The sequence below is a fragment of the Lepisosteus oculatus genome, unplaced genomic scaffold, assembly GCF_040954835.1.
Source record: "Lepisosteus oculatus isolate fLepOcu1 unplaced genomic scaffold, fLepOcu1.hap2 HAP2_SCAFFOLD_48, whole genome shotgun sequence".
Classification (NCBI taxonomy): Eukaryota; Metazoa; Chordata; class Actinopteri; order Semionotiformes; family Lepisosteidae; genus Lepisosteus; species Lepisosteus oculatus.
The window spans coordinates 431,036-455,374 of NW_027168020.1; the positions used below are offsets into that span (position 1 = coordinate 431,036).

The 24,339-nt window shown below is 41.8% G+C and overlaps 13 non-coding genes across 13 annotated transcripts; 5 read left to right on the forward strand and 8 right to left on the reverse strand.

Moving 5' to 3' along the window:
- Positions 1–160: 160 nt before the first annotated feature.
- trnar-ucg (transfer RNA arginine (anticodon UCG)) lies at positions 161–233 on the forward strand. The gene has a single exon. It is a non-coding gene; the product is annotated as a tRNA-Arg (tRNA).
- Positions 234–1,783: 1,550 nt separating this feature from the next.
- Positions 1,784–1,865, reverse strand: trnas-uga (transfer RNA serine (anticodon UGA)). The gene has a single exon. It is a non-coding gene; the product is annotated as a tRNA-Ser (tRNA).
- A 1,535-nt stretch (positions 1,866–3,400) lies between these two features.
- trnan-guu (transfer RNA asparagine (anticodon GUU)) lies at positions 3,401–3,474 on the reverse strand. Its single transcript has one exon. It is a non-coding gene; the product is annotated as a tRNA-Asn (tRNA).
- A 1,193-nt stretch (positions 3,475–4,667) lies between these two features.
- trnar-ucg (transfer RNA arginine (anticodon UCG)) lies at positions 4,668–4,740 on the forward strand. Its single transcript has one exon. It is a non-coding gene; the product is annotated as a tRNA-Arg (tRNA).
- Positions 4,741–6,290: 1,550 nt separating this feature from the next.
- On the reverse strand, positions 6,291–6,372 carry trnas-uga (transfer RNA serine (anticodon UGA)). Its single transcript has one exon. It is a non-coding gene; the product is annotated as a tRNA-Ser (tRNA).
- Positions 6,373–7,908: 1,536 nt separating this feature from the next.
- On the reverse strand, positions 7,909–7,982 carry trnan-guu (transfer RNA asparagine (anticodon GUU)). The gene has a single exon. It is a non-coding gene; the product is annotated as a tRNA-Asn (tRNA).
- Positions 7,983–9,175: 1,193 nt separating this feature from the next.
- Positions 9,176–9,248, forward strand: trnar-ucg (transfer RNA arginine (anticodon UCG)). The gene has a single exon. It is a non-coding gene; the product is annotated as a tRNA-Arg (tRNA).
- Positions 9,249–10,798: 1,550 nt separating this feature from the next.
- On the reverse strand, positions 10,799–10,880 carry trnas-uga (transfer RNA serine (anticodon UGA)). The gene has a single exon. It is a non-coding gene; the product is annotated as a tRNA-Ser (tRNA).
- Positions 10,881–12,416: 1,536 nt separating this feature from the next.
- On the reverse strand, positions 12,417–12,490 carry trnan-guu (transfer RNA asparagine (anticodon GUU)). The gene has a single exon. It is a non-coding gene; the product is annotated as a tRNA-Asn (tRNA).
- A 1,193-nt stretch (positions 12,491–13,683) lies between these two features.
- On the forward strand, positions 13,684–13,756 carry trnar-ucg (transfer RNA arginine (anticodon UCG)). The gene has a single exon. It is a non-coding gene; the product is annotated as a tRNA-Arg (tRNA).
- Positions 13,757–15,306: 1,550 nt separating this feature from the next.
- trnas-uga (transfer RNA serine (anticodon UGA)) lies at positions 15,307–15,388 on the reverse strand. The gene has a single exon. It is a non-coding gene; the product is annotated as a tRNA-Ser (tRNA).
- A 1,536-nt stretch (positions 15,389–16,924) lies between these two features.
- trnan-guu (transfer RNA asparagine (anticodon GUU)) lies at positions 16,925–16,998 on the reverse strand. Its single transcript has one exon. It is a non-coding gene; the product is annotated as a tRNA-Asn (tRNA).
- Positions 16,999–18,191: 1,193 nt separating this feature from the next.
- On the forward strand, positions 18,192–18,264 carry trnar-ucg (transfer RNA arginine (anticodon UCG)). Its single transcript has one exon. It is a non-coding gene; the product is annotated as a tRNA-Arg (tRNA).
- Positions 18,265–24,339: the final 6,075 nt, after the last annotated feature.

A 24,339-nucleotide genomic window follows, 5' to 3' on the forward strand; every position in this document is an offset into this window, starting at 1 on the left:
ACGACACATCAACACTTTTTCTGTTTTAAGGAGATGATATTTTAAACCTGATAAAAATAGTAGGAAACACAAGTTTCTTGCTGTGAAAATTTAGATGGGGAAGTGTACTACTAGTAGCAGTGTAGAGCTCTCTGTGGTGGAGTGCAAGCGCATGCTCTATGGGCCAGTGGCGTAATGGATAACGCGTCTGACTTCGGATCAGAAGATTGTAGGTTCGAGTCCTGCCTGGCTCGTGAGGCTTTTAAACCTCTCAGGTTCCTCGGTAACAGGTTGCCGTCATGTATATGAACTATAGAAAAGCATCTGCCACAACCCGTAAATTAGCACGCAAGTGCGGGCTGGTGAACACAGAACTGTATGGAGATCATCTCCAGCTCCGAGCTCAATTGCAATGAAAAAACATGAAGAACAGAACTGGAGAGCAGCTGAATTTGTGCTCGGTAGGGTGGGGAGGACTCAGCATTGCTATTGTTCTAATTGGCATGAACTGCAGGGGATCTGAATCAGAACATGTCAGTTAGTTCGATCATTGCGTCAGTATGTAGGCCACGTTAATACAGAATTATTACTTTGTCTGTCTCGTCTTTGTATATAGCTGAATGTCCCTGACAATTTCATGTTAGTTTTTAAGAACGACATTGGTGCTAATATATACATATATAGCATATAAGGAACACGTAAAAGTTTAGTCCATGCTGAAAAGATAAGAAAACCGCCACAACGTTTCATCTTGGAATAAATCTTTACTTGTTGTTTTGCAGCCTACCCATTCTGACCTAACTCCTCCCTTGAAATTCCCTAACAGATAAGGGTACATAACGGCTCATGCGATGCTCAGTTGCAATTTGTCCCAAAACAAACAAGAACAGCAGCTGAGGGTTTCAGTTTGAACATGCACTGTATTAAAGCAGCTTTTATTTCCATTGATAAATGCTAGATATTCCTACAGAGATTCTCCAGGTGAGTAAGCGATTCCTGTTTCTGTTTCTATTTCTGTTTCATATATACAGTATATATATGTTACATGTGTCTCTGCAATAGTATAAATGTGTTATACACTATCAGGGGCTGCTTTTTTGTGCACCTCATCTACAACAAGGGTTTTTTTTTCATTTATGTTTGTGGACCTTCACCATTTGAGGAAGTGAGTTAGATAAGAAAGTTACAGGTATGGTGAGCAATGACTGACAAAGGCACGTACTGCGTATTCCTTACAGAAGTGTAAGCAATTTGTTCTAAAAAACACCGGCTAAAGTCCAACATCGTTAGCAATCTTATTACTTAAACAGAATTAACATCAATAAACTGTAAGGTGCTGGTACATGCGAGTAGATTTGATCTTCTATTAAACAAAAATGCAATTACAGCTCTAAAAAGGTCAACCTAGACTTCTGTAACAGATCTGTTCAGGTCATCGCTGTTTCTCTGACCTTGTGAGTCTTTGGAATTTTAAAAGTGTATTTTGCTTGCCTTTCATGTGGTCTGTGTACAAGTCACTGTGGCGTATGCGGTCCTACACAGCCTTGCTATAGACGTGACGAGCCTCCGCTATGTTGCAATGGAGAACAGGTTCAGTACGGAGCTGCCGAGAAAATTCAGCTGGAAAGCTCGTTGCAGAAAAGCATCGTTCTCTGTGTCCAGCGGCAAAGCGTCCATCGTGGGTGCTGAAGAATCGATTTCACAGGCTGTGGGTCCAGGCGATTTAGAGTGTTAAAGGTCCCAGCGAAAACGAAACGGCGCTGGTCCTTTTACACGCACGCACGCAACCAAATGCAAAGGACGCCGTAGTCGGCAGGATTTGAACCTGCGCGGGGAGACCCCAACGGATTTCAAGTCCGTCACCTTAACCACTCGGCCACGACTACAGCAAGCGCCGCGGCCGCTGCCTTCTTGCTACAATCGAACAGGGAGTGCGAGGCGGCGGCGGCAGCGGAGGCAACTTTTTTCAAGTTCGCTCTCCGTTTAAGAAACCTTTTACGCCATACGTGCAAGCACACACACACACACCTCAGAGGACTTAAGGGTGGCTTCAAGTTGGAATGATAAAGTCTCCCCGTTCGGACATGAAAACAGAACGTTCTTAGACAGAAAGCAATCAACAACAGAGACATCTGGACGACGATTTTAGTCACTGCACTTTGAATAGCATTTTTACTCCAGTTACAGGAGATGCACCAATGGCCCTTGACCTACGCTCTTACCAATGCCTTGAACATTCAAACAAAACAGCCCTCAAGTCCTGCGGTTTAATATAACGCTGTTACGTGTCGAGGCAGTATTTGACTCTGTCCTACCGTTGAGACACGGGGCGTATATGGAAATGAACACATGCTACGGATCGTCTCTAATCGGTCCCTACAGTTGGAAGGCTCCTTGAAGCGTGCACCCCCATCATTCATCTTTGCGCATCTGTGAAAGGTAGACTCTTGAGCAATGTTTGAGCCAGCTCTAAGGCAACTAGTGCTATTGGACAGACACCTCTGGAAGATCCTAAGAGTCTCTTAACACCACTTCCAGCAGCAAGCTTAATTGTTCGCTGGAGGTCTCCCACCCAGGTACTGACCAGGCAAAGAATCACCAGTACATTGAATGAGGAAGTTAATCCTGAAATCCAATTACATATCTCAAGGTAAGACAAATCCATAAGAACATGTCTTAGTATTACTTCGTTTACATTAGTATGGCACTGACTTGGAGCTCCTCTTTAAGCTGTGGTTTAGTTTTGCATTCATGTGTTTCTAGAGCAGTTATTTATGGGGGTGGGTGGGTCTTTCACAGAGGCTCAGGACAAATCCCCCGCCTGAAAGTCTAATGTGTGCGTTCAGACAGTCACAGGTCAAGAGCCAGGCAGGAGGACAATGGACAGAAGAGCCAACGAACTAAAAATAAAAGAACAGATATGAAAAAGCCACCATCTTTTTCTTTTTGACATTTTCCGACTTTCATGCAAGCCAGGACAAAGTTGCTCGTAGCTACTTGTGGATTCAAATACTCTATCGAGTGCTTTGATGAGTTTTTGCAATTTGATTGTCGTCCTATCAGCCTGTTTCTGTTTTTTTTTTCAATCTTGGGATGGAAAGTATGAGGGAAATGATGGAGCAATCAATAACCGCTCCGGAAAAATGGCAGAATGAAATGGTCCGTCACTAAGGACATTTGTGAAGCAGAGGAGTGACATCACCACAAAGGCGACACATTCTGCTGATGGTTTTGGTGAATAATGATTGAGGTGCGTTAAGAGAAAGGTAGCTGTGTCAGCATGCGTAGGCTGCAAAGGATCAAGCAAAGGTTTACTCCATGCTGAAAAGAGAAGAAAAGAAGCACAACGTTTCGACTGTGGAGCCTTCTGCGCCATCTTCTTTAGCGGTGATGATGTTTACATTGGAAAAACGGAGACATGCGTCCCTGGGTGGGCTTGAACCACCAACCTTTCGGTTAACAGCCGAACGCGCTAACCGATTGCGCCACAGAGACTGACGGCCGCTTGTGCTCCCTACATTTGCAGGTTTATGGTCAAAGAAAACAATCACTTGCGCTTCTTGCAGCCGGCAATCTTTTTCCACTGACAACCAAGAAATGGATTTCATCTTTCACAAGCTGTATGGATTTCTTCAAAAACAAGTTATTCCAGAAAGGAAATGAATTCTTGCATTAAACTGAACCAAGCTGTACATGTTTGTCTGAAATGAGACATTCGGCACAACAAGACACGGAGAGAGGCACCGCTGGTATTCAGACCCAGGATCGCCTGCTTACTAGGCGGGCACTTTAAGCCACTAGGGAACAGCGCCAGCGGAGCACCGCGCTTTTACAGACACTTGGACACATCTGCGTTCGGTGTGCACTTAACCTGCTCTCTGAACCCGTTGCCTCCGTCCCATTTAATAGCAGAACTGACGCCAAGAGAAATGATGAGAAATGGCATTTATCGGGCACTTTTCATGTCCAAGGAGCTCAATGCCCTTGACACCTCCCCAAGGCGACAGAGCTGTGCATTCTTTGGCGACACCATTTTTTCTTTTGTTTAATTTCTATACTTATTGATAGAATAAAAACGATATGTCATGTACTGTAAGGGAAATGTCTCTTTTCATGGGGAAAGCTAGCACCAGCAAATGTTGTGTTTAGAAGAAGTGATTTAACATGACACGTGACCTAATTTACCGGAGCAAAAGCTCACCCAGCAAGCCCTGCTTTACTTCTACAGGAGAGAAGTACTGTAGAGTCTGCAAGATGTTCAGCTGGGTAGCTACGTCAGCATGCCTCGGCTGCAAAGGAACAAGTACTAGGTTTATTGCATGCTGAAAAGAGAAGAACGGAAACACAGCGTTTCGACTGTGAGGTCTTCTCACACCTGAAGAAGCCTCACACCTGTAAAAGGCTCCATGGTTTTCTTTCTTCTCTTTTCAACATGGAATACACCTATTGTCTGCAAGATGTGACAATTTCATGGTGTTTTGGAAGAAAACCTTTTTTCTTTGAATTCAAAATCAATCGGAATTTCAGCACGACACATCAACACTTTTTCTGTTTTAAGGAGATGATATTTTAAACCTGATAAAAATAGTAGGAAACACAAGTTTCTTGCTGTGAAAATTTAGATGGGGAAGTGTACTACTAGTAGCAGTGTAGAGCTCTCTGTGGTGGAGTGCAAGCGCATGCTCTATGGGCCAGTGGCGTAATGGATAACGCGTCTGACTTCGGATCAGAAGATTGTAGGTTCGAGTCCTGCCTGGCTCGTGAGGCTTTTAAACCTCTCAGGTTCCTCGGTAACAGGTTGCCGTCATGTATATGAACTATAGAAAAGCATCTGCCACAACCCGTAAATTAGCACGCAAGTGCGGGCTGGTGAACACAGAACTGTATGGAGATCATCTCCAGCTCCGAGCTCAATTGCAATGAAAAAACATGAAGAACAGAACTGGAGAGCAGCTGAATTTGTGCTCGGTAGGGTGGGGAGGACTCAGCATTGCTATTGTTCTAATTGGCATGAACTGCAGGGGATCTGAATCAGAACATGTCAGTTAGTTCGATCATTGCGTCAGTATGTAGGCCACGTTAATACAGAATTATTACTTTGTCTGTCTCGTCTTTGTATATAGCTGAATGTCCCTGACAATTTCATGTTAGTTTTTAAGAACGACATTGGTGCTAATATATACATATATAGCATATAAGGAACACGTAAAAGTTTAGTCCATGCTGAAAAGATAAGAAAACCGCCACAACGTTTCATCTTGGAATAAATCTTTACTTGTTGTTTTGCAGCCTACCCATTCTGACCTAACTCCTCCCTTGAAATTCCCTAACAGATAAGGGTACGTAACGGCTCATGCGATGCTCAGTTGCAATTTGTCCCAAAACAAACAAGAACAGCAGCTGAGGGTTTCAGTTTGAACATGCACTGTATTAAAGCAGCTTTTATTTCCATTGATAAATGCTAGATATTCCTACAGAGATTCTCCAGGTGAGTAAGCGATTCCTGTTTCTGTTTCTATTTCTGTTTCATATATACAGTATATATATGTTACATGTGTCTCTGCAATAGTATAAATGTGTTATACACTATCAGGGGCTGCTTTTTTGTGCACCTCATCTACAACAAGGGTTTTTTTTTCATTTATGTTTGTGGACCTTCACCATTTGAGGAAGTGAGTTAGATAAGAAAGTTACAGGTATGGTGAGCAATGACTGACAAAGGCACGTACTGCGTATTCCTTACAGAAGTGTAAGCAATTTGTTCTAAAAAACACCGGCTAAAGTCCAACATCGTTAGCAATCTTATTACTTAAACAGAATTAACATCAATAAACTGTAAGGTGCTGGTACATGCGAGTAGATTTGATCTTCTATTAAACAAAAATGCAATTACAGCTCTAAAAAGGTCAACCTAGACTTCTGTAACAGATCTGTTCAGGTCATCGCTGTTTCTCTGACCTTGTGAGTCTTTGGAATTTTAAAAGTGTATTTTGCTTGCCTTTCATGTGGTCTGTGTACAAGTCACTGTGGCGTATGCGGTCCTACACAGCCTTGCTATAGACGTGACGAGCCTCCGCTATGTTGCAATGGAGAACAGGTTCAGTACGGAGCTGCCGAGAAAATTCAGCTGGAAAGCTCGTTGCAGAAAAGCATCGTTCTCTGTGTCCAGCGGCAAAGCGTCCATCGTGGGTGCTGAAGAATCGATTTCACAGGCTGTGGGTCCAGGCGATTTAGAGTGTTAAAGGTCCCAGCGAAAACGAAACGGCGCTGGTCCTTTTACACGCACGCACGCAACCAAATGCAAAGGACGCCGTAGTCGGCAGGATTTGAACCTGCGCGGGGAGACCCCAACGGATTTCAAGTCCGTCACCTTAACCACTCGGCCACGACTACAGCAAACGCCGCGGCCGCTGCCTTCTTGCTACAATCGAACAGGGAGTGCGAGGCGGCGGCGGCAGCGGAGGCAACTTTTTTCAAGTTCGCTCTCCGTTTAAGAAACCTTTTACGCCATACGTGCAAGCACACACACACACACCTCAGAGGACTTAAGGGTGGCTTCAAGTTGGAATGATAAAGTCTCCCCGTTCGGACATGAAAACAGAACGTTCTTAGACAGAAAGCAATCAACAACAGAGACATCTGGACGACGATTTTAGTCACTGCACTTTGAATAGCATTTTTACTCCAGTTACAGGAGATGCACCAATGGCCCTTGACCTACGCTCTTACCAATGCCTTGAACATTCAAACAAAACAGCCCTCAAGTCCTGCGGTTTAATATAACGCTGTTACGTGTCGAGGCAGTATTTGACTCTGTCCTACCGTTGAGACACGGGGCGTATATGGAAATGAACACATGCTACGGATCGTCTCTAATCGGTCCCTACAGTTGGAAGGCTCCTTGAAGCGTGCACCCCCATCATTCATCTTTGCGCATCTGTGAAAGGTAGACTCTTGAGCAATGTTTGAGCCAGCTCTAAGGCAACTAGTGCTATTGGACAGACACCTCTGGAAGATCCTAAGAGTCTGTTAACACCACTTCCAGCAGCAAGCTTAATTGTTCGCTGGAGGTCTCCCACCCAGGTACTGACCAGGCAAAGAATCACCAGTACATTGAATGAGGAAGTTAATCCTGAAATCCAATTACATATCTCAAGGTAAGACAAATCCATAAGAACATGTCTTAGTATTACTTCGTTTACATTAGTATGGCACTGACTTGGAGCTCCTCTTTAAGCTGTGGTTTAGTTTTGCATTCATGTGTTTCTAGAGCAGTTATTTATGGGGGTGGGTGGGTCTTTCACAGAGGCTCAGGACAAATCCCCCGCCTGAAAGTCTAATGTGTGCGTTCAGACAGTCACAGGTCAAGAGCCAGGCAGGAGGACAATGGACAGAAGAGCCAACGAACTAAAAATAAAAGAACAGATATGAAAAAGCCACCATCTTTTTCTTTTTGACATTTTCCGACTTTCATGCAAGCCAGGACAAAGTTGCTCGTAGCTACTTGTGGATTCAAATACTCTATCGAGTGCTTTGATGAGTTTTTGCAATTTGATTGTCATCCTATCAGCCTGTTTCTGTTTTTTTTTTTCAATCTTGGGATGGAAAGTATGAGGGAAATGATGGAGCAATCAATAACCGCTCCGGAAAAATGGCAGAATGAAATGGTCCGTCACTAAGGACATTTGTGAAGCAGAGGAGTGACATCACCACAAAGGCGACACATTCTGCTGATGGTTTTGGTGAATAATGATTGAGGTGCGTTAAGAGAAAGGTAGCTGTGTCAGCATGCGTAGGCTGCAAAGGATCAAGCAAAGGTTTACTCCATGCTGAAAAGAGAAGAAAAGAAGCACAACGTTTCGACTGTGGAGCCTTCTGCGCCATCTTCTTTAGCGGTGATGATGTTTACATTGGAAAAACGGAGACATGCGTCCCTGGGTGGGCTTGAACCACCAACCTTTCGGTTAACAGCCGAACGCGCTAACCAATTGCGCCACAGAGACTGACGGCCGCTTGTGCTCCCTACATTTGCAGGTTTATGGTCAAAGAAAACAATCACTTGCGCTTCTTGCAGCCGGCAATCTTTTTCCACTGACAACCAAGAAATGGATTTCATCTTTCACAAGCTGTATGGATTTCTTCAAAAACAAGTTATTCCAGAAAGGAAATGAATTCTTGCATTAAACTGAACCAAGCTGTACATGTTTGTCTGAAATGAGACATTCGGCACAACAAGACACGGAGAGAGGCACCGCTGGTATTCAGACCCAGGATCGCCTGCTTACTAGGCGGGCACTTTAAGCCACTAGGGAACAGCGCCAGCGGAGCACCGCGCTTTTACAGACACTTGGACACATCTGCGTTCGGTGTGCACTTAACCTGCTCTCTGAACCCGTTGCCTCCGTCCCATTTAATAGCAGAACTGACGCCAAGAGAAATGATGAGAAATGGCATTTATCGGGCACTTTTCATGTCCAAGGAGCTCAATGCCCTTGACACCTCCCCAAGGCGACAGAGCTGTGCATTCTTTGGCGACACCATTTTTTCTTTTGTTTAATTTCTATACTTATTGATAGAATAAAAACGATATGTCATGTACTGTAAGGGAAATGTCTCTTTTCATGGGGAAAGCTAGCACCAGCAAATGTTGTGTTTAGAAGAAGTGATTTAACATGACACGTGACCTAATTTACCGGAGCAAAAGCTCACCCAGCAAGCCCTGCTTTACTTCTACAGGAGAGAAGTACTGTAGAGTCTGCAAGATGTTCAGCTGGGTAGCTACGTCAGCATGCCTCGGCTGCAAAGGAACAAGTACTAGGTTTATTGCATGCTGAAAAGAGAAGAACGGAAACACAGCGTTTCGACTGTGAGGTCTTCTCACACCTGAAGAAGCCTCACACCTGTAAAAGGCTCCATGGTTTTCTTTCTTCTCTTTTCAACATGGAATACACCTATTGTCTGCAAGATGTGACAATTTCATGGTGTTTTGGAAGAAAACCTTTTTTCTTTGAATTCAAAATCAATCGGAATTTCAGCACAACACATCAACACTTTTTCTGTTTTAAGGAGATGATATTTTAAACCTGACAAAAATAGTAGGAAACACAAGTTTCTTGCTGTGAAAATTTAGATGGGGAAGTGTACTACTAGTAGCAGTGTAGAGCTCTCTGTGGTGGAGTGCAAGCGCATGCTCTATGGGCCAGTGGCGTAATGGATAACGCGTCTGACTTCGGATCAGAAGATTGTAGGTTCGAGTCCTGCCTGGCTCGTGAGGCTTTTAAACCTCTCAGGTTCCTAGGTAACAGGTTGCCGTCATGTATATGAACTATAGAAAAGCATTTGCCACAACCCGTAAATTAGCACGCAAGTGCGGGCTGGTGAACACAGAACTGTATGGAGATCATCTCCAGCTCCGAGCTCAATTGCAATGAAAAAACATGCAGAACAGAACTGGAGAGCAGCTGAATTTGTGCTCAGTAGGGTGGGGAGGACTCAGCATTGCTATTGTTCTAATTGGCATGAACTGCAGGGGATCTGAATCAGAACATGTCAGTCAGTTTGATCATTGCGTCAATATGTAGGCCACGTTAATACAGAATTATTACTTTGTCTGTCTCGTCTTTGTATATAGCTGAATGTCCCTGACAATTTCATGTTAGTTTTTAAGAACGACATTGGTGCTAATATATACATATATAGCATATAAGGAACACGTAAAAGTTTAGTCCATGCTGAAAAGATAAGAAAACCGCCACAACGTTTCATCTTGGAATAAATCTTTACTTGTTGTTTTGCAGCCTACCCATTCTGACCTAACTCCTCCCTTGAAATTCCCTAACAGATAAGGGTACGTAACGGCTCATGCGATGCTCAGTTGCAATTTGTCCCAAAACAAACAAGAACAGCAGCTGAGGGTTTGAGTTTGAACATGCACTGTATTAAAGCAGCTTTTATTTCCATTGATAAATGCTAGATATTCCTACAGAGATTCTCCAGGTGAGTAAGCGATTCCTGTTTCTGTTTCTATTTCTGTTTCATATATACAGTATATATATGTTACATGTGTCTCTGCAATAGTATAAATGTGTTATACACTATCAGGGGCTGCTTTTTTGTGCACCTCATCTACAACAAGGGTTTTTTTTTCATTTATGTTTGTGGACCTTCACCATTTGAGGAAGTGAGTTAGATAAGAAAGTTACAGGTATGGTGAGCAATGACTGACAAAGGCACGTACTGCGTATTCCTTACAGAAGTGTAAGCAATTTGTTCTAAAAAACACCGGCTAAAGTCCAACATCGTTAGCAATCTTATTACTTAAACAGAATTAACATCAATAAACTGTAAGGTGCTGGTACATGCGAGTAGATTTGATCTTCTATTAAACAAAAATGCAATTACAGCTCTAAAAAGGTCAACCTAGACTTCTGTAACAGATCTGTTCAGGTCATCGCTGTTTCTCTGACCTTGTGAGTCTTTGGAATTTTAAAAGTGTATTTTGCTTGCCTTTCATGTGGTCTGTGTACAAGTCACTGTGGCGTATGCGGTCCTACACAGCCTTGCTATAGACGTGACGAGCCTCCGCTATGTTGCAATGGAGAACAGGTTCAGTACGGAGCTGCCGAGAAAATTCAGCTGGAAAGCTCGTTGCAGAAAAGCATCGTTCTCTGTGTCCAGCGGCAAAGCGTCCATCGTGGGTGCTGAAGAATCGATTTCACAGGCTGTGGGTCCAGGCGATTTAGAGTGTTAAAGGTCCCAGCGAAAACGAAACGGCGCTGGTCCTTTTACACGCACGCACGCAACCAAATGCAAAGGACGCCGTAGTCGGCAGGATTTGAACCTGCGCGGGGAGACCCCAACGGATTTCAAGTCCGTCACCTTAACCACTCGGCCACGACTACAGCAAGCGCCACGGCCGCTGCCTTCTTGCTACAATCGAACAGGGAGTGCGAGGCGGCGGCGGCAGCGGAGGCAACTTTTTTCAAGTTCGCTCTCCGTTTAAGAAACCTTTTACGCCATACGTGCAAGCACACACACACACACCTCAGAGGACTTAAGGGTGGCTTCAAGTTGGAATGATAAAGTCTCCCCGTTCGGACATGAAAACAGAACGTTCTTAGACAGAAAGCAATCAACAACAGAGACATCTGGACGACGATTTTAGTCTCTGCACTTTGAATAGCATTTTTACTCCAGTTACAGGAGATGCACCAATGGCCCTTGACCTACGCTCTTACCAATGCCTTGAACATTCAAACAAAACAGCCCTCAAGTCCTGCGGTTTAATATAACGCTGTTACGTGTCGAGGCAGTATTTGACTCTGTCCTACCGTTGAGACACGGGGCGTATATGGAAATGAACACATGCTACGGATCGTCTCTAATCGGTCCCTACAGTTGGAAGGCTCCTTGAAGCGTGCACCCCCATCATTCATCTTTGCGCATCTGTGAAAGGTAGACTCTTGAGCAATGTTTGAGCCAGCTCTAAGGCAACTAGTGCTATTGGACAGACACCTCTGGAAGATCCTAAGAGTCTCTTAACACCACTTCCAGCAGCAAGCTTAATTGTTCGCTGGAGGTCTCCCACCCAGGTACTGACCAGGCAAAGAATCACCAGTACATTGAATGAGGAAGTTAATCCTGAAATCCAATTACATATCTCAAGGTAAGACAAATCCATAAGAACATGTCTTAGTATTACTTCGTTTACATTAGTATGGCACTGAGTTGGAGCTCCTCTTTAAGCTGTGGTTTAGTTTTGCATTCATGTGTTTCTAGAGCAGTTATTTATGGGGGTGGGTGGGTCTTCCACAGAGGCTCAGGACAAATCCCCCGCCTGAAAGTCTAATGTGTGCGTTCAGACAGTCACAGGTCAAGAGCCAGGCAGGAGGACAATGGACAGAAGAGCCAACGAACTAAAAATAAAAGAACAGATATGAAAAAGCCACCATCTTTTTCTTTTTGACATTTTCCGACTTTCATGCAAGCCAGGACAAAGTTGCTCGTAGCTACTTGTGGATTCAAATACTCTATCGAGTGCTTTGATGAGTTTTTGCAATTTGATTGTCGTCCTATCAGCCTGTTTCTGTTTTTTTTTTTCAATCTTGGGATGGAAAGTATGAGGGAAATGATGGAGCAATCAATAACCGCTCCGGAAAAATGGCAGAATGAAATGGTCCGTCACTAAGGACATTTGTGAAGCAGAGGAGTGACATCACCACAAAGGCGACACATTCTGCTGATGGTTTTGGTGAATAATGATTGAGGTGCGTTAAGAGAAAGGTAGCTGTGTCAGCATGCGTAGGCTGCAAAGGATCAAGCAAAGGTTTACTCCATGCTGAAAAGAGAAGAAAAGAAGCACAACGTTTCGACTGTGGAGCCTTCTGCGCCATCTTCTTTAGCGGTGATGATGTTTACATTGGAAAAACGGAGACATGCGTCCCTGGGTGGGCTTGAACCACCAACCTTTCGGTTAACAGCCGAACGCGCTAACCGATTGCGCCACAGAGACTGACGGCCGCTTGTGCTCCCTACATTTGCAGGTTTATGGTCAAAGAAAACAATCACTTGCGCTTCTTGCAGCCGGCAATCTTTTTCCACTGACAACCAAGAAATGGATTTCATCTTTCACAAGCTGTATGGATTTCTTCAAAAACAAGTTATTCCAGAAAGGAAATGAATTCTTGCATTAAACTGAACCAAGCTGTACATGTTTGTCTGAAATGATACATTCGGCACAACAAGACACGGAGAGAGGCACCGCTGGTATTCAGACCCAGGATCGCCTGCTTACTAGGCGGGCACTTTAAGCCACTAGGGAACAGCGCCAGCGGAGCACCGCGCTTTTACAGACACTTGGACACATCTGCGTTCGGTGTGCACTTAACCTGCTCTCTGAACCCGTTGCCTCCGTCCCATTTAATAGCAGAACTGACGCCAAGAGAAATGATGAGAAATGGCATTTATCGGGCACTTTTCATATCCAAGGAGCTCAATGCCCTTGACACCTCCCCAAGGCGACAGAGCTGTGCATTCTTTGGCGACACCATTTTTTCTTTTGTTTAATTTCTATACTTATTGATAGAATAAAAACGATATGTCATGTACTGTAAGGGAAATGTCTCTTTTCATGGGGAAAGCTAGCACCAGCAAATGTTGTGTTTAGAAGAAGTGATTTAACATGACACGTGACCTAATTTACCGGAGCAAAAGCTCACCCAGCAAGCCCTGCTTTACTTCTACAGGAGAGAAGTACTGTAGAGTCTGCAAGATGTTCAGCTGGGTAGCTACGTCAGCATGCCTCGGCTGCAAAGGAACAAGTACTAGGTTTATTGCATGCTGAAAAGAGAAGAACGGAAACACAGCGTTTCGACTGTGAGGTCTTCTCACACCTGAAGAAGCCTCACACCTGTAAAAGGCTCCATGGTTTTCTTTCTTCTCTTTTCAACATGGAATACACCTATTGTCTGCAAGATGTGACAATTTCATGGTGTTTTGGAAGAAAACCTTTTTTCTTTGAATTCAAAATCAATCGGAATTTCAGCACAACACATCAACACTTTTTCTGTTTTAAGGAGATGATATTTTAAACCTGACAAAAATAGTAGGAAACACAAGTTTCTTGCTGTGAAAATTTAGATGGGGAAGTGTACTACTAGTAGCAGTGTAGAGCTCTCTGTGGTGGAGTGCAAGCGCATGTTCTATGGGCCAGTGGCGTAATGGATAACGCGTCTGACTTCGGATCAGAAGATTGTAGGTTCGAATCCTGCCTGGCTCGTGAGGCTTTTAAACCTCTCAGGTTCCTAGGTAACAGGTTGCCGTCATGTATATGAACTATAGAAAAGCATTTGCCACAACCCGTAAATTAGCACGCAAGTGCGGGCTGGTGAACACAGAACTGTATGGAGATCATCTCCAGCTCCGAGCTCAATTGCAATGAAAAAACATGCAGAACAGAACTGGAGAGCAGCTGAATTTGTGCTCAGTAGGGTGGGGAGGACTCAGCATTGCTATTGTTCTAATTGGCATGAACTGCAGGGGATCTGAATCAGAACATGTCAGTTAGTTCGATCATTGCGTCAGTATGTAGGCCACGTTAATACAGAATTATTACTTTGTCTGTCTCGTCTTTGTATATAGCTGAATGTCCCTGACAATTTCATGTTAGTTTTTAAGAACGACATTGGTGCTAATATATACATATATAGCATATAAGGAACACGTAAAAGTTTAGTCCATGCTGAAAAGATAAGAAAACCGCCACAACGTTTCATCTTGGAATAAATCTTTACTTGTTGTTTTGCAGCCTACCCATTCTGACCTAACTCCTCCCTTGAAATTCCCTAACAGATAAGGGTACGTAACGGCTCATGCGATGCTCAGTTGCAATTTGTCCCAAAACAAACAAGAACAGCAGCTGAGGGTTTCAGTTTGAACATGCACTGTATTAAAGCAGCTTTTATTTCCATTGATAAATGCTAGATATTCCTACAGAGATTCTCCTGGTGAGTAAGCGATTCCTGTTTCTGTTTCTATTTCTGTTTCATATATACAGTATATATATGTTACATGTGTCTCTGCAATAGTATAAATGTGTTATACACTATCAGGGGCTGCTTTTTTGTGCACCTCATCTACAACAAGGGTTTTTTTTTCATTTATGTTTGTGGACCTTCACCATTTGAGGAAGTGAGTTAGATAAGAAAGTTACAGGTATGGTGAGCAATGACTGACAAAGGCACGTACTGCGTATTCCTTACAGAAGTGTAAGCAATTTGTTCTAAAAAACACCGGCTAAAGTCCAACATCGTTAGCAATCTTATTACTTAAACAGAATTAACATCAATAAACTGTAAGGTGCTGGTACATGCGAGTAGATTTGATCTTCTATTAAACAAAAATGCAATTACAGCTCTAAAAAGGTCAACCTAGACTTCTGTAACAGATCTGTTCAGGTCATCGCTGTTTCTCTGACCTTGTGAGTCTTTGGAATTTTAAAAGTGTATTTTGCTTGCCTTTCATGTGGTCTGTGTACAAGTCACTGTGGCGTATGCGGTCCTACACAGCCTTGCTATAGACGTGACGAGCCTCCGCTATGTTGCAATGGAGAACAGGTTCAGTACGGAGCTGCCGAGAAAATTCAGCTGGAAAGCTCGTTGCAGAAAAGCATCGTTCTCTGTGTCCAGCGGCAAAGCGTCCATCGTGGGTGCTGAAGAATCGATTTCACAGGCTGTGGGTCCAGGCGATTTAGAGTGTTAAAGGTCCCAGCGAAAACGAAACGGCGCTGGTCCTTTTACACGCACGCACGCAACCAAATGCAAAGGACGCTGTAGTCGGCAGGATTTGAACCTGCGCGGGGAGACCCCAACGGATTTCAAGTCCGTCACCTTAACCACTCGGCCACGACTACAGCAAACGCCGCGGCCGCTGCCTTCTTGCTACAATCGAACAGGGAGTGCGAGGCGGCGGCGGCAGCGGAGGCAACTTTTTTCAAGTTCGCTCTCCGTTTAAGAAACCTTTTACGCCATACGTGCAAGCACACACACACACACCTCAGAGGACTTAAGGGTGGCTTCAAGTTGGAATGATAAAGTCTCCCCGTTCGGACATGAAAACAGAACGTTCTTAGACAGAAAGCAATCAACAACAGAGACATCTGGACGACGATTTTAGTCACTGCACTTTGAATAGCATTTTTACTCCAGTTACAGGAGATGCACCAATGGCCCTTGACCTACGCTCTTACCAATGCCTTGAACATTCAAACAAAACAGCCCTCAAGTCCTGCGGTTTAATATAACGCTGTTACGTGTCGAGGCAGTATTTGACTCTGTCCTACCGTTGAGACACGGGGCGTATATGGAAATGAACACATGCTACGGATCGTCTCTAATCGGTCCCTACAGTTGGAAGGCTCCTTGAAGCGTGCACCCCCATCATTCATCTTTGCGCATCTGTGAAAGGTAGACTCTTGAGCAATGTTTGAGCCAGCTCTAAGGCAACTAGTGCTATTGGACAGACACCTCTGGAAGATCCTAAGAGTCTCTTAACACCACTTCCAGCAGCAAGCTTAATTGTTCGCTGGAGGTCTCCCACCCAGGTACTGACCAGGCAAAGAATCACCAGTACATTGAATGAGGAAGTTAATCCTGAAATCCAATTACATATCTCAAGGTAAGACAAATCCATAAGAACATGTCTTAGTATTACTTCGTTTACATTAGTATGGCACTGACTTGGAGCTCCTCTTTAAGCTGTGGTTTAGTTTTGCATTCATGTGTTTCTAGAGCAGTTATTTATGGGGGTGGGTGGGTCTTTCACAGAGGCTCAGGACAAATCCCCCGCCTGAAAGTCTAATGTGTGCGTTCAGACAGTCACAGGTCAAGAGCCAGGCAGGAGGACAATGGACAGAAGAGCCAACGAACTAAAAATAAAAGAACAGATATGAAAAAGCCACCATCTTTTTCTTTTTGACATTTTCCGACTTTCATGCAAGCCAGGACAAAGTTGCTCGTAGCTACTTGTGGATTCAAATACTCTATCGAGTGCTTTGATGAGTTTTTGCAATTTGATTGTCATCCTATCAGCCTGTTTCTGTTTTTTTTTTTCAATCTTGGGATGGAAAGTATGAGGGAAATGATGGAGCAATCAATAACCGCTCCGGAAAAATGGCAGAATGAAATGGTCCGTCACTAAGGACATTTGTGAAGCAGAGGAGTGACATCACCACAAAGGCGACACATTCTGCTGATGGTTTTGGTGAATAATGATTGAGGTGCGTTAAGAGAAAGGTAGCTGTGTCAGCATGCGTAGGCTGCAAAGGATCAAGCAAAGGTTTACTCCATGCTGAAAAGAGAAGAAAAGAAGCACAACGTTTCGACTGTGGAGCCTTCTGCGCCATCTTCTTTAGCGGTGATGATGTTTACATTGGAAAAACGGAGACATGCGTCCCTGGGTGGGCTTGAACCACCAACCTTTCGGTTAACAGCCGAACGCGCTAACCAATTGCGCCACAGAGACTGACGGCCGCTTGTGCTCCCTACATTTGCAGGTTTATGGTCAAAGAAAACAATCACTTGCGCTTCTTGCAGCCGGCAATCTTTTTCCACTGACAACCAAGAAATGGATTTCATCTTTCACAAGCTGTATGGATTTCTTCAAAAACAAGTTATTCCAGAAAGGAAATGAATTCTTGCATTAAACTGAACCAAGCTGTACATGTTTGTCTGAAATGAGACATTCGGCACAACAAGACACGGAGAGAGGCACCGCTGGTATTCAGACCCAGGATCGCCTGCTTACTAGGCGGGCACTTTAAGCCACTAGGGAACAGCGCCAGCGGAGCACCGCGCTTTTACAGACACTTGGACACATCTGCGTTCGGTGTGCACTTAACCTGCTCTCTGAACCCGTTGCCTCCGTCCCATTTAATAGCAGAACTGACGCCAAGAGAAATGATGAGAAATGGCATTTATCGGGCACTTTTCATGTCCAAGGAGCTCAATGCCCTTGACACCTCCCCAAGGCGACAGAGCTGTGCATTCTTTGGCGACACCATTTTTTCTTTTGTTTAATTTCTATACTTATTGATAGAATAAAAACGATATGTCATGTACTGTAAGGGAAATGTCTCTTTTCATGGGGAAAGCTAGCACCAGCAAATGTTGTGTTTAGAAGAAGTGATTTAACATGACACGTGACCTAATTTACCGGAGCAAAAGCTCACCCAGCAAGCCCTGCTTTACTTCTACAGGAGAGAAGTACTGTAGAGTCTGCAAGATGTTCAGCTGGGTAGCTACGTCAGCATGCCTCGGCTGCAAAGGAACAAGTACTAGGTTTATTGCATGCTGAAAAGAGAAGAACGGAAACACAGCGTTTCGACTGTGAGGTCTTCTCACACCTGAAGAAGCCTCACACCTGTAAAAGGCTCCATGGTTTTCTTTCTTCTCTTTTCAACATGGAATACACCTATTGTCTGCAAGATGTGACAATTTCATGGTGTTTTGGAAGAAAACCTTTTTTCTTTGAATTCAAAATCAATCGGAATTTCAGCACGACACATCAACACTTTTTCTGTTTTAAGGAGATGATATTTTAAACCTGATAAAAATAGTAGGAAACACAAGTTTCTTGCTGTGAAAATTTAGATGGGGAAGTGTACTACTAGTAGCAGTGTAGAGCTCTCTGTGGTGGAGTGCAAGCGCATGTTCTATGGGCCAGTGGCGTAATGGATAACGCGTCTGACTTCGGATCAGAAGATTGTAGGTTCGAGTCCTGCCTGGCTCGTGAGGCTTTTAAACCTCTCAGGTTCCTCGGTAACAGGTTGCCGTCATGTATATGAACTATAGAAAAGCATCTGCCACAACCCGTAAATTAGCACGCAAGTGCGGGCTGGTGAACACAGAACTGTATGGAGATCATCTCCAGCTCCGAGCTCAATTGCAATGAAAAAACATGAAGAACAGAACTGGAGAGCAGCTGAATTTGTGCTCGGTAGGGTGGGGAGGACTCAGCATTGCTATTGTTCTAATTGGCATGAACTGCAGGGGATCTGAATCAGAACATGTCAGTTAGTTCGATCATTGCGTCAGTATGTAGGCCACGTTAATACAGAATTATTACTTTGTCTGTCTCGTCTTTGTATATAGCTGAATGTCCCTGACAATTTCATGTTAGTTTTTAAGAACGACATTGGTGCTAATATATACATATATAGCATATAAGGAACACGTAAAAGTTTAGTCCATGCTGAAAAGATAAGAAAACCGCCACAACGTTTCATCTTGGAATAAATCTTTACTTGTTGTTTTGCAGCCTACCCATTCTGACCTAACTCCTCCCTTGAAATTCCCTAACAGATAAGGGTACGTAACGGCTCATGCGATGCTCAGTTGCAATTTGTCCCAAAACAAACAAGAACAGCAGCTGAGGGTTTCAGTTTGAACATGCACTGTATTAAAGCAGCTTTTATTTCCATTGATAAATGCTAGATATTCCTACAGAGATTCTCCAGGTGAGTAAGCGATTCCTGTTTCTGTTTCTATTTCTGTTTCATATATATATATACAGTATATATACAGTATTGTACTATTATTATATAATTCGTTACACTGTGGCTGTGTTGTGTGTGTTAAGCTGCTGTTGCACTGCAATTTCCCTCACGGGATCAATAAAGTATCTATCTATAAGAAGACATTACCAACAACGACCACAAGATGGAGATATTGTCTAGACATTACCAACAACGACCACAAGATGGAGATATTGTCCAAAGAGGCAAGAAGGGCAAAGCCGCGATAAGGTAAAATCATTTTTTGTAAGAGATTGGTGTCAGAATGCACATCCGTATCCCAAACAGAATCTCTAGTAAAATATGATCATTTGTGAAACAGGCAAATGAGTGTCTGCTACAATATGATTGCTACAGATGCAGCCATTCAAAATGTGCGGGCGATACTGCATTATTTTCCGGTACGCTGTACGCAGTCTACCGCGAGTTACCGGTAAATACCGCGAGTTACCGGTAAATACCGCTAGCAAAATAATAGTATCCGGAATTTCCGCAAGGTGGAGCTAATAAAGCTCAACTTCTCATGTTTGAGCTGTAGCCATCAAAGTCTTTAATGAAGATATTACTAATAGTATTAATAATAAATGACCTTGGACAAGCTGTAAACTCAAAGTATTGCCCTGGTCCACATTATTTTTTTCACTGACCTTCTTTGTAAAAGTAACACCACAGCATTTCGCAATCACGCATTTTTTTCCAATCATGCAAAGTACAGTAATTTTTGAGAATCGATTCACCATGCCTTTCACATGCTCATAAAAGAGATTGATTTAGGAACATAAACATATTACCGTATGCAAACTGTACTGTATACAGTTTGTATATGTATATGTATATGTATATGTATATGTATATTTAATGTCTTAACTGTGCCCGTTTAAGTATTGAATATTTATATGGAATTTTACCACTGAAGGGAAATCTTAGTGCCTGAGCATAAAAAGAATAGGAGCGTAATGCAACGCGTGTGAAGGCCATAAACGATATTAATTTTGGAACATAAACATACAGTATATGGCTGGTCTCGGTACTTTAAAGAAAACATACACGAAACATGGTTTCATTATGACCAGAATCGGTCTTGAGATATTTTTAACTTGATTTACAGTATTTGAGAGGTATGTCTTGACACCGATACTACGTAAATACTCCTCACGTATATGTTTCTAGGTTTATATTATGCATTTCATACGGTCAAATTGCTTTTGAGCAACTGATAAGAAGCGCGAAACGGTATGCCCAGGGCGTTTTAGTTTTTGTTTTGTTTTAATGCAGTGCAGTGGATTGATTAGAGATATCAATTACATACAAGTCATTTTTTAAATGTTGTAGTTCGTCTTGTAAAAATGTTACGAGTACATCATCTGTCAACAATTACACAGGTTCTGTTTCCATATTGCGGTTTTTGGTTACGTAATACTATTTTCTAATTTCACGTTGTGAATATATGATTTGGGCAAACAGAGCCGCAAAGAAGTACATTATGGGTTGTTGTTGTTTTTTTGCAGTTTTATCTAAAATAAGCGATGCTTAAACCTTTGTCTGATTCTTGTGAAACTATCCACACGACAGTTACCTAGGAGTTGACTTCAGTGATGTCACTGATGGGATGTTTCTAAAAATCCATCCTCTGTAAAACATCTTCTCTAGTTGTTCTGCATATGTATTCGCTAATGAAGCTGTGTGTTCTGAGCCTGGTTCTCTACATTTCTGTATGAACCAGCTTAGAGGGCTAAAGACAGCTTGTGTTTAAATTGAGTGTAAGGTAATTTATGCTTCTAAAGTCATGGTCAGCATTTATTATTGTACTGTGCTGTAAACTTCTTCTGTGCCTAATTACATTATTTTATAGTCGATAATGTTTCTGTAGTGCTTTTTCAGCCCTCAGCATGTGACTGCGCTGGTGGTGCTGTGGGTTAGGTTCCTGACTCCTATGTCACATGGTCTGTGGTTGAATCTCATGGAACTATGACTTTAATTTTTAACAAACATTTCTTTGAAAAAATGAAACATTTCCCTTGGTCAGAGATTAAATAAAACCTCACTCGCATCAAAACAAATTTATATTTCTAAATATCACAACATGATCGAATTTACGTCTTTTTAATAACAATGAATAGTCACCTATGCGTTACAAAATAAACATTTATATTGATTTGAATCGAGTTTTGATTTAAATCGTAAACGCGTGTTTAAAGGCGATATATGTATAAAAGCGCTGATTCTTATGGAATGTGTTTGGCCGGGGATTCAAAATAATTATTTTTTTTAATCGCGTATCTAAGGAAAATTGCAGTATAACTTTGTTCATGCACAAACAGTGGCATGTTACATTATAATTTGGGTGTCTCCTCTTGCCAGAAAGCTCTAAATTGGATTTTGAGTGCGGTTTTTGACTTTTTCTAAATTGCAACCCATAAATAAAGCTGATACAGTTTAGACTTACTGTATTCTAAACTGTATTACAACATCACATTGGACAATGCAACGTAAATTGCAAAAATGCACTTGGAATCTGTCCAAGCCCTACTACGAAAATTATTAAAACTGCGACACTTATCATTCATCTTTAAATAAACTTTATTTTATATAGCGTTTTAAGCGAATAGGTAATTAGATTGCTCATAAACCTAATCGCTTTTTCTACATAAACACAGCGTGATTGCTCTCTGAAAATGCTTTTTTCTTTATATTAAGGCTCAGATTTCAACTATAGATTGTATTATTATAAACTTTCTTGGAAAAATGTCTTTTATGTAAACCATGTTTGCTATTAATTCATTTAGGGCTAAAATACGTTCATTGTCTTCCAATCGAGTCGAGTTGACATTGGAAGCTTGCCACGCCCGGACTGTTACACCAACGCATTAGCATGTTGAAGCGATTTCATTGAGGAGGCCATCTACTAGTTAACACTGTACTTCCTACTTTGAAAACACCTGTGAAATTGGTTTAATTCGTCACAGCCAGCACTCCGGCAGAGAGGGGGGTTGTACTCGTTAATGTCTGATGACATACAAGTGGAAAGATTACAGATTTTAATCGTTTTTTTTCTGAACCAGGGAAAATCTGATCATGTTTCTCTATAACAATAATAAAAAACTTTATTTTAAATTATTTTACATATCCCGCTTGCACATCGCACGACTTTAATAAATCTATTCTTTATTAATACTAAATAAATAATACTAAAAATACTACAGCAAAGAGGTCACTTGATTTTTGGAATAATTCCAAATAGCACAATGATCCGCTGGCATTCCTGAAGTCTGTTTAGTGCATAATCTTCCAAATACAATCACTAAGCAATTATAAGAATTATACCATCCTATTTCTTTGTGATGTCCTGTAAAAACTAAACCTATTTTTATAAGGCTTTTACTCAAAAGGTTTCCAAACACACAAAGCATTTGTGAAGTACTATAGTATTTCTAAAGGTTACTGGTACAACATCAATCATTAAAGCTTAACAATAAAGTTTAGATTGCTGACTATGGACTAACTACATTAACTAACTGCAATGCAACATTATACATTTTACAAGAATATCTGGTTGAATTCTTGCATTTGTAGCCAATTTAATGCGAGAGAAATAAGCCAATTTAATTATTTCACAAAAAATAATGTAATATAAAATGGATGTTTTTAACTTTATTGTAGTGTTTTAGAAACTAATATGTCTTCAAAAATGGTTGTTTTTCACTCCTAGGAATGAAAGCTGTTGTTATATGATGTTTATTTTCAAATTTGGAAAAATCAAAGGATTCTAGCTTTCTCCCCTTGCAGGCATCGGACACAGAGAACCTCATGGTTTTCCTAAAAATCATTTTTTATGTTCCCTGGTGTTCCAAACTTAGTTTTAATTTGTTATTATGTTAAAAACAGGGTAATAAATTTCTAATTGGACTATAAATAATGTCATATTGTCTGCTATAAAACTGATGTTTTCAACTCTATTGTAGAGATTCTAGAATCATCTAATAGAGAATTGAAATAAAAAAAGGGCATAAGAAAACATTACCAACAACGACCACAAGATGGAGATATTGTCTAGACATTACCAACAACGACCACAAGATGGAGATATTGTCCAAAAAGGCAAGAAGGGCAAAGCCGCGATAAGGTAAAATCATTTTTTGAAAGAGATTGCTGTCAGAATGCACAACTGAATCCCAAACAGAATCTCTAGTCAAATATGATCATTTGTGAAACAGGCAAATGAGTCTCTCAGGTGCCCATTGCTCATTTTCAGACACATTTATGCAATACTTTCACCATGCGTTGAGCAATAGGGATTAAAGATACCAGAGGTAAGGTTTAAAAGTGATTCTGAGGTGCAACACATCAGCAATACAGCTAGGCATCTGAAATGCGGGGTTTGAGAGCCCTTCAGGGAACACCGTACCCTAAAGGTACCAGAAGTCCAGTAGTATAAGCATTAAGTCACTGTCACCCCTGTTACAATGTGATTGCTACATATCTTCATTTCTTTGGTTTTTAAGGAGTAAGAGTGCAGGGGGTCTAAATCTGCGATCCAGTGTGTTGAAGTATTTCACAACATTACCTGTAGCCCGTATGGAAATAAATACTAATTCTGATTATTGCCCTGGGCATGTACCAATAAATCACTGAGCATATATATATATATCACTGTGTTGAAGCTAGAGACCTGTATGTAATATTATGGTGCTAAAATGTCATTTTCACATATATTAATGTAATAAATGATTGCTTATGCTTTATAAACAAATCTAATTAAAATAAATGATTAAGTTTTGTATTTATCTTGTACCATAGAACATGATTTTCTTTGTATTTCAAGCCCACAAAGTGTCCAAATGACGCACTACATGATATAAGGAAGATTATCACATGCATATCGGTATTATCTTTCTTATGAAAATGCATTCCTTTCATTACCTTTTACTTTTTAAAATGAACTCAAATTGTGTATAATGTAATAATTTAAGTAGAAGTGCTTCACTGCTCTATGCCGTCTGGAAATAAATCCTCAGACTACTTACTGCCCTGGGCATGTACCAATAAATTACAGGAGCACATCTATATATCACTGCGTTGAAGCAGGAGACACACAATCACTGCAAACACATCCTAAATACAGTGTTCTAGCACCTTTGACCTCATCCAGAACATATCATTTCTTGAAAGGGATTGCTGTCCGAATGCACATCTGAATCCCAAACAGAATCTCTAGTAAAATACGATCATTTGTGAAACAGGCAAATGACTGTCTCAGGGGCCCATTCCTCATTCTCAAGACACATGTATGC